Here is a 10013-nt window from a genome sequence, read left to right on the forward strand (position 1 = left end):
CTTCACTCCAACTAGCATGGTTATTAACAAAAAAACAGAAATTAACAGGTGTGGGTAAAGATGCGGAGAAATTAACAGGTGTTGTGCATTGCTGGTGGTAATGTAAAATGGTTCAGCTGCTGTGGAAAACAATGGGAGTTTCTCAAAAAGGTAAATATAGAATTAATTAATATACGACCCAGCAATCCCAATAGTAGGTATGTACTCCACACAATTGAAATAGGGACGCAAAAAGATATTTGACATCAATGTTCATATCAGCATTATTTATAGTAGCCGAAAGATGGAAATAACCCAGGGGTCCATCGACAGATGAATGGATAAACAAAATGAGGTATTTTGATACAATGGAGCTGGCTACTAACCACCCGCTCCTGTATTACCTAAAGGCCTTCACTCCCTAACCCATTGGTCTTTTTTGTCCATTAGTTTTTGTAGGGGTTATAACAGCATTCAAGTGTGGAGTCAAGGCTCACTTTAAAATGCAGCAAACATAGCTATGTATCAATTCACCACAGTCTGTCAAAAGGCCTGTGACGCACTCTCTCTGGGGGTATTTCAGCCGATATCCCAGTAGTCAACACTAGATGGCAGTAGGAGACTGCTCAGAAAATGGAGAGCGGCGCCCACCTTGCAGTGCGCAGGCGTCGTCAGTAGACATCGCGCAGGCGTCGTCAGTAGACATCGCGCAGGCGTCGTCAGTAGACATCGCGCAGGCGTCGTCAGTAGACATCGCGCAGGCGTCGTCAGTAGACATCGCGCAGGCGTCGTCAGTAGACATCGCGCAGGCGTCGTCAGTAGACATCGCGCAGGCGTCGTCAGTAGACATCGCGCAGGCGTCGTCAGTAGACATCGCGCAGGCGTCGTCAGTAGACATCGCGCAGGCGTCGTCAGTAGACATCGCGCAGGCGTCGTCAGTAGACATCGCGCAGGCGTCGTCAGTAGACATCGCGCAGGCGTCGTCAGTAGACATCGCGCAGGCGATGGATGAGGCGGCTTTGGCCGCCATGTTTCCGTCGCAGTAACCGCCTTGGTGTCAGTATTCATTGCCAGTTTCGGGCGTTCTGGACAATTGGGATGCTGCAGAGTTCATGGCTGGGGCTGCTCGTTGCGTGGGACAAGAATCCTCTGCAATGGTTTGTTTTGGCTGCCCAGGAGGTGCGTCAAGTCGCTGCCGCTCCCCTCGTGGGCGTCAGGCCTCAGAGTTCCCCGCCTAGAAAATGGAGCTCAGCGAGTCGTGCGTACCACGGTGCACCTGGTTTTGCAGCCTAAGCGGGTCACTTTAGTGCATCCTCCTCGCGGATTGGAGCCTGTTTGCACCCCTATAGCCCGAATGAGACCCAAGTCACACGGGCTCAGATGTTCTTCGCCCCTGGCCATGATCCCCCAGCCAGCCACCCGAGTTTCCAGGCCTCAGGCGCTTTGGAAACGCCTGTACGTCGCCTGTACCTGAATGGCAGGTACTCATCTGCTTTAGCTACATCATAGTCTGCACCACTTCTGCCAGCTCGATTGCAGCCTGGATTTGAGTCAGAAACTTTTCATGGTGGATGAGGGTTGTAAATATCCAAAGCGACTCCAGATGAAATTGCCCTCATCAAAGGAAGCTCAGATGACAGATTTCTGCATAGAAGCCAAAAAAGCCTTCCCTCAAGGAAAGAGTCAGTTTCAAGTATTTGCAAACTCAGAACAGTGTCAATTTTAGATCACTACAATGCTGCCCATCAAGGAAGAACCCTATTGCTCCCTGGCGTCTCTCCTTGAGCCCTAAACACAGTAGATTCAGAAACTAAGTCAGCAAATGGAGGAAGATTCTTAACCGTGATAAGTTGGAAAACGTGCGTCAGAGGGCCACATCCCTTCCTCGAGTTCAGGCTACCACCTGACTGCAGGTCAGAGCTGGAAGAGACAGTGAAAATGTAAGTTTAAATCAAGATTGTCGTTTTCACTTTTACATACTTAAAGCCATTTTAAATGAGTCACGGGCAGATATTTATTAAATAAAATGACCAAAAAATTAATGGGATTTGACCTAACTTTTATCCTGGGGCAGGGGAAGAACTAGCACTGCAGAATACATTTAAGCTGCGAGCCGTGGCTCCTGCCTGTAATTCCAGCACTTTGGGAGGCCGAGATGGGAGAATCCCTTGAGGCCAGGAGTTTGGGACCATTCTCATCAACATAGCGAGTCAACTTAGGGAGATCCCATCTCTATTTATTTTTTAAAATAAAAAAAAGAATAAATTTAAAAGGAAAGAGGTGTGAAAACGACAGCTACTTAGTAATTAAATTCTGTGAGTCATGGCTTGTTCATGGGAATGATTCTATTTGAATGTTATAATAATTTTGTTTCTAATTTCAGAAAGTATTTTGGTCCTTCTGACCAAGTCTTTGTATCTGTGTAAATCATGAGTTAAAGAAATAACTTTCCAAAAAGAGGTTGAGATCTTCTGATTCAGGACTTAAGCATTGTGAGTGTCAAGGGGATGTGGTGTCAGTGTTGAGATGTGTGGCCCTGTCCCTGTTGGTGGTCTTGGTTTCAGACTTCTGTCAGGAAAGAGTCAGACAGTGTTGACTAGGAAAAGGAGTTCTGTGGTGTCTGTGGTTTGGTCTGTGGTAATTTTGCTGAGCCAGAAAGGGAATTCCAGCCTTGATGTCCAGGGCTGACTCTCCGGGCAGGCTGCCCATTGGTGAGTGGGAGCAGTGCCTGCTGTGCTTTCAGGACTGTGTCCATCACTTCCTGTCCAGGTGGACACTGTAGCGCAGGCTTCCTATTGATGGACGGGAACCTGATCTCCCTGTGCTTTTACTGCCATGCTCATCACGCACTGGGGATCATCAGCCCACCTTCTAAACCCAGCCCACAATTGGCCAGTTATTTTGTGGGTGATAGTGCAACTGTCTGTGTCGCCAGGCTTCCCACACAACTGTCTGCATCTGGTTTGGACTGGCTAAACCAGGCCACACCAAAGGTCAGGGGAGCCTTAGATACATAACGCTTATTTCAGGTGTGAGGGAGCATGTGAAGGCACCCTGATTGCATCTTTAGGAAGTGTTCATTATCGTGATTGCGTTTTTATATGTAACATTTAAAATATTGTCTAACTTATTTTAAAATAATTTTAGACTTACAAAGAAGTTGCAAAAACAGTATGGTGAATTTGCCTTTTTCACTCAGCTTCCTCTAATGTTGCATAGCCTTAATAAAATTATTGAAACCAGAAAACTAATACTGACATAATACTATTAACTGATCTGCAGACCGTATTTGAGTTTCATCAGTTGTCCCACTCGTGTCCGCTTTCTGGTCTAGGATGCAATCCAGAATTCAGTGTTGCAATTCGTTATTGTGTTTCCTTACTCTCCTCTATTCTAGGATAGTTCTTCCTTAAGCCTTATCTGTCTGATAAGCCTTGTCTTATCAGACAGATAGTCTTGTCTGTGTATATGCAGCCTAGCCCTCAGCCAGGAATTTGGGGAAGACTCCACAAGGACATGTGGTGCTTACCTCTGCATAGTTCTTCTTTGATACCATGCCTCAGAGACTCCAGCCTCACCAGCTGCCCTGAATGCCCTCAGTGCTGCAGAACTGCTGTCCTGTGCTCAGATCCCAGCTATCTGCATTGCAGTTGGGAAATTGTTCTTTGACAAATAACTTGTTTATCTAAGGGCTCACCCTGTAAATGTCCATCCCTTGTGGAATTGTAGTCTTGTGCTACCTGTTGTCTGGTACCTAAACACAGTGGCTTCATATACTTTATTCTGTGTGCAGTTTTATAGTTGTTAATGTCAAGAGAGCTAGTCTAGTTTCAGTTAACACCATCATGGCTAGAAGTGGGAGAATCCTCACTTTCATTTTGAAGGCTATTTTAGCAGAGTATACACTTCTACATTGGCCGTTTCATTCTTTCACTCTTTAATGAGGAAATTCCTTGTTAGTACTATTCATGTCCTTGGTTAGCAGGCCAGTCATGCTTTCAGGAGTCTAGTTTTCACACCATCTTCTCTTCAGTTCAAATTACTATTACTTTCCTTTTCTGTTTCCCCATACCTGGGTCCATGAAGATGTATTTACTATTACTACTATCATTATTAAGACAGTTAAAGTCTCCTGGGTTCCTAGGTGGGAGAGAAGTTTAACTGTCTACAAGTATAAGGGGAGAACTGGAAGGCAAAAAGAGGGTAGCCTTTTGGGGCAAGGTGTTTCTCTTTAGAGAGACTGTAATTCTCTTGATCCCCACAGGGTGGAGGTAAACTTGGCTAGTTTCCTAGTTCAGTGCATACTAAACCTCTGAACTTGCTTGTGTGCCACTGAAGAGAGGGAAAACACATTGAGGAGAAATGCGGAGCTGATACAGACAGGCATATTGTACACAACCAAGATAAGTGGGATCAAGCCGCCCTGTAAGAGAGAGGGTAGAAGCAGGGACTTCTGGCTCCCTGAACTGTTAACTGTGTCTCCATTTTTTTTTTTTTTTTTTTTTTTGAAGACACTCCTCTCTGTCACGCAGCTGGAGCGCAGTGGTGCAGTCATGGCTCACTGCAGCCTTGATCTTCTGGGCTGAAGTCGTGTCTTCATTTTTGATAGGAACATTATTTTGACAAAATGTGGGACAGCTGATGAGCCTATAGATGTAACTCTCTGATGTAGTCAGTTAGTCATATGGGTAGCTCTCCTTGACAAACTGCATAGGAATCTCTTTTGTCCTCTTAGTAGGTGGTAATTTTCCCCTGGGTGTGGGATGGTTAAGAAGGACTTGCACAATTACATAACCATGGGTGACATCTCCAGAAAGAAAACCTCTGATAAACATGACATTTTCTCTTTTGGGGCATTTGGATTCAGTGCATTTTGTTGGCAGCTGTCCTATATGTTTAAATTCCTAGAACTGAAACCCTGGACGCACGGTAGCTCATAATTCTTGTTACATAAGATAATTTGTTTATTGTTTTAGTTTTCAATTAGTTTTTCCTTAACATATAACTGAGTGCATCATAAACAATCTGCATCCAGGGCTGTTACTGACTGGATGCAGTGCACAAAGACATACGTATAAGACTATTTTTTTGCGATATTTTAGAGCAATGGTGAAAAGTCGGGAACAACTTAAATCGTTTTCAACAGAAGACTAATGAAATAAATTACTGAAACTTATTCACAAAATGGAAATCTAGGCAGCTGTAAGAAATGGATATGTGCTCTTAGGGATTTAAAGGGGTGTGTATAACATTATCCCATAAAGACTAAAGTGTGGTACATGTGTACATTTATATTAATATGTTTGCAAATGTGTAGAATATAGAAAAATTCAGACACTATGTTGTAAACACAGTTACTTTGGGGAGGAGAGGAGGTGCGATGAGAGAATACCAACCATGGCTGTATAATCTCTATTTCTGAACATACACAACATTTTTCAAGAAAATATATTACTTTATTATTTGAATTATTATTTTCAGCCATATGTATAGACTGAAAGGAGAGAGAGACAAGGAGACAGAAAGAGACAGTGACAGAGAGGACAGAAGAGTCACAAAGAGTGGGAGGAGAGAAAGGGAAGGACCTTAGCCACAGAAAGTTGAGAGGAGAGTAAGTTGGAAGAGGTAGTGATTAGAGATTTTGCACATTGACAGTGGTTGACTTGGCTTCTGGGGTAGGCCCTGGAACAAAGTCCTCTGATCCTCGGTTGTTTGGGAATAGTCAGTTATGTGAGGGTATTCTGGCGCTACCAGTTTTGTGCAATGGTGGGCATTTACTGCTATAAACTTCCCTCTTAGACCTGCTTTTGCTTTTTCCTACAGATTTTGGTATGTTGTGTTTCCATTTTGTTTGTCTCAAGAAATTTTTAAATTTCCCTTTTAATTTCTTCACTGACCCAGTGATTGGTCAGGAACATGTTGTTTAATTCCCATGTCTTTGTACTGTTTCTGAAGTTCCTCCTGTTACGGATTTCTAGTATTATACCATTGAGTTAGAAAAGATACTTGATATGATTTCAATCTTCTTAAATTTGTTAAGACTTGTTTTGTGGCATACATATGATATATCCTGGAGAATGCTCATGTGCAGTTGAGAAGAATGTGTATTCTGCAGCTGTTGGATGAACTGTTTTGTGTAAATCTATTAAGTTCATTTGGTTTAGAGTATAGTTTGAATCTGATGTTTCTTTATTGATTTTGTTTTGTCTGGTTGATCTGTCCATTGCTGAAAGTGGGGTGTTGACGTCCCCTACTATTACTGCATTGCTGTCTCTCTTTACTATTACTGCATCTGTCTCTCTCTTCAGATATATTAATATGTTAGGCCATTCCTACATTGCCATAAAGAAATACCTGAGACTGGATAATTTATATTAAAAAAGAGCTTTCATTGACTCACAATTATGCAAGCTGTACAGGAAGCATGGTGCCAACATCTGCTTCTGAGGAGGCCTCAGGAAGCTTACAATCATGGCAGAAGGCACAGTGGGAGCAGAAGCGAGAGAGAGAGCGTGTGTGGGAGGTGTCACACACTTTTAAAAAACCAGATCTTACAAGAACTTATCACCAAGGGATGGCACTAAGCCATTCATGAGGGATATGTCCCCATGATACAAGCACTTCCCACTGGTGCCCCCTCCAACACTGGGTATTACATTTCAACATGAGATTTGGTGGGAATACAAAGATCCAGACCATATCATTCCACCCCTGGCTCCACATCTCATGTCCTTCTCACATTGCAAAATACAACCATGCCTTCCCAACAGTCCTGAAAAGTCTTTACTCATTCTGGCATCAACTCAGTCAAAAGACTCAAGTCTCATCTGGACATGAATTCCTTCCACCTATGAGCCTGTAAAATCAAAACAAGTTATTTACTGCCAGCATACCATGGGAGTACAGCTATTGGGTCGCTCTCCAAAGGGAGAAGTTGACCAAAAGAAAGGGGCTACAGGCCCCAATGCAAGTTTGAAACCCAGCAGGTTAGTCATTAAAACTTAAAGCTCCTGCAGTGAGCTGAGATTGCGCCACTGCACTCCAGCCTGGGCAACAGAGACTCCAGCTCAAAAAAAAAGGAAAACAAAAAACAACAAAACAAAACAAAACAAAACAAAAAAACTTAAAGCTCCAAAATAGTCTCTCTCGACTCGACTGTAGTGTTGGGTGCATGTGTATTTCATATAGTTAAGTCTTCTTGTTGAAGCTGACCCTCTATCATTATGTAATGCCCTTCTTTTTCCTTTTTGATCATTATTGGTTTAAAGTCTGTTTTGTCTAAAATAAGAATAGCAACCCCTGCTCTTTTTTGTTCTCTGTTTGCTTGATAGATCTTTCTCCATCCCTTTACTTTGAGCCATTTAATTTGAGATGGGTCTCTTGAATACAGTATACAGTTGGGTCTTGCTTCTTTATCTAACATGCTCCTCTGTCTTTTAAGTGGGGCATTTAGCCTGTTTACATTCAAGTTTAATATTGATATGTGAGGGTTTGATCCTGTCATCATGTTGTTAGCTGGTTGTTATGTAGACCTGATTGTATAGTTGCTTTATAGTGACAGTGGGCTATATACTTAAGTGTGTTTTTGTGGTGGCTGGTAATGGCGTTTTGTTTCCATGTTTAACACTCCCTTAAGGAACTCTTGTAAGGCAGGTCTGGCAGTAATGAAGTCCCTTAGCATTTGCTTGTATGAAAAGGATTTTCTTTTCTCCTTTGCATTTTTGTTCTTTGCAACAACAAAGAAACCATACAGGAACATTGGTTGCCTTCTGGGACACCAACAATTCAAATATTTTATTGCTTTAATAGTGCTTCATATTTCATGTAGGCTCCACTCATTCTTTTAAATTATTTTTTCTTTGTTTTTGTCTGACTAGGTTACTTCAAAAGACCCATCTTTAAGTTCTGGGATTCTTTCTTCTGCTTGATATGGTCTATTTTTGAAGCCTTTGAGTGTATTTTCTATTTCATTCAATGGATTCTTCAGTTCTAGAATTTATCTTTGGTTCTCTTTAATGATACCTATCTCTTTGGTGATAAATTTCTCATTCATAGCCCGAATTGTTTTTCTAATATTGTTGTTTTTTTTGTATTGTATGTCATTGAGAACAACTCACTTCTTTAATAACAACATATTGAATTTTTTCTGGGATTTCATAAATTCCTTTTTTTTCTTGTTTTTTGGAGATGGAGTCTCGTTCTGTCTCCCAGGTTGGAGTGCAGTGGTATTCCACTGTCCACTCCAATCTCCTTCTCCTGTGTTCAAGAAATTCTTGTATGTCAGCCTCCTGAGTACCTGGAATTACAGGTGCGCACCACCATGCCTGGCTAATTTTTGTATTTTTAGTAGAGACAGGGTTCCACCATGTTGGCCAGGCTCATCTCAAACTCCTGACCTCAAGTGATCCGCCTACTTCGGCCTCCCAAAGTGCTGGGATTACAGGCATTCGCCACCACACCTGGCCTCATAAATTCCTTTTTGATTGGGATCTGTTGCTAGTGAATTATTGTGTTCCTTTGGATATTTCCTTACTTTTTCATGTTTCTTGTGTTCTTACATTGATATCTGCACATCCGGTGTAAGAGTGGCTTCTTCCAATTTTTTGAATTTGCTCTCATGGGGAGGACTTTTTTCCTGAAGTTGTATCTATGATGTTGGTTGGGTAGGGAATTTTGGCTTTGATTGTGGGTACATGCAGTAGTGTAGTCTCTGTATGATTTATTTTGGCTATAAACAGCATCAGTGGTGTCTGTCATTTTCTCAGTGGCTTAGGGTGCAATTGTTAGTGAAGGCTATTATGAAGTTTTGCTGGAGACTGGGATGCCAGGTAGGCCAGGTTTTGGGCCACGGTGGCAGTAGTGGGCTGAATGTGCCTGTCTTTGGGCCCCAGGGTGGCATACACTGGCATCAGTGTTAGCAGGTCCAGGCAGGCCAATCATTGGTCCTCCAGGTCGCTTGATCAGGTATTGAGAATAGCAGTGGTATTTGGATGGGTGGACAGGTTCTTGGGCCCTGGGCATAAGTAGCATGGGCAATGGCAGTAGCAGTGATGGGACAATCCTCTGAGACCCAAGCAGTCTGTGCTGATGTTGGTGGTAGCTGGGGTGCACTAGGCAGGCCATTCCTCAGGCTCACAGGTGGCACCTGCAGGTGGGTGCTGGCTGTGGTGGTAGTGGCAGGCTGGTTGGGCCTCACCTCAGATGTTAAGAGAAGTGTTCAGGTGCTATCAGTAGTAGACCAGGTTGCGTGATCTGCAGGCCCCTTTGATGGGTGCTCAGGTACTGGGGAGGTGGAGCTGTGCCAGGCAGACCTGTTCTCAGGCCCCCAGATGATGTATGTAGGCACTGGCTCTGGTAATCAGGGATAGGGTGATCCTCAGGCTGCCAGTGGAATGCTCAGTTGAGGGCAGCAGGAGCTGCACTGCGGCCATGCTACTGGGAACAGTGAGACTGCTTTTAGTGGGAGCAGCGTTAGGCAGGTGGCTGGGGCATGTGTGCTTTGCCTGTGCCTCAACCCTGCAGTAGCCTGCAAGTGGCAGCAGGCAGTGGAATTTGTCCTTGGGGCATGAGAAAATGCATGACTGCCCCTCTACTGATGGGAAAGGGTTGCTGTCATCAGTTTCCACTTTGGTCCTGGCAGTGGGTGGGGAATGTCAGTTGGGCTCCAGGGATATTGGGATGTGAGGGCTGTTTGGCCCAGGGAAGGATGCAGTCTAGTGGAGGTGGAGCTCATACAATGGTGCCTTGATGCAGCTGATTAGGACTTAGGAGTTTGTGGGACTCCATCTCATTGGAGCAATGCCATAGTGCAGTCTCCAGACAGCTCCCTATGTTAGTCTCAGGACCTGTGAGGGCTGAGGGGCTCTCCTGTGGCTAGGACTGTAGGAATCTGTGGTAGAAATGTGGACCACTGGGGGTCTCTCACCATTCGCCCAGTTGATCCTGGCTCAGCAGGCCACTTCACTTTTCTCTCCTTCCTTGCTTTTGGTGCCTCCCATTACTTCTCTGTTGAATTCTAATGTCCTCTTTCAGAT

The sequence above is a fragment of the Pan paniscus genome, chromosome 20 (assembly GCF_029289425.2).
Source record: "Pan paniscus chromosome 20, NHGRI_mPanPan1-v2.0_pri, whole genome shotgun sequence".
Lineage (NCBI taxonomy): Eukaryota > Metazoa > Chordata > Mammalia > Primates > Hominidae > Pan > Pan paniscus.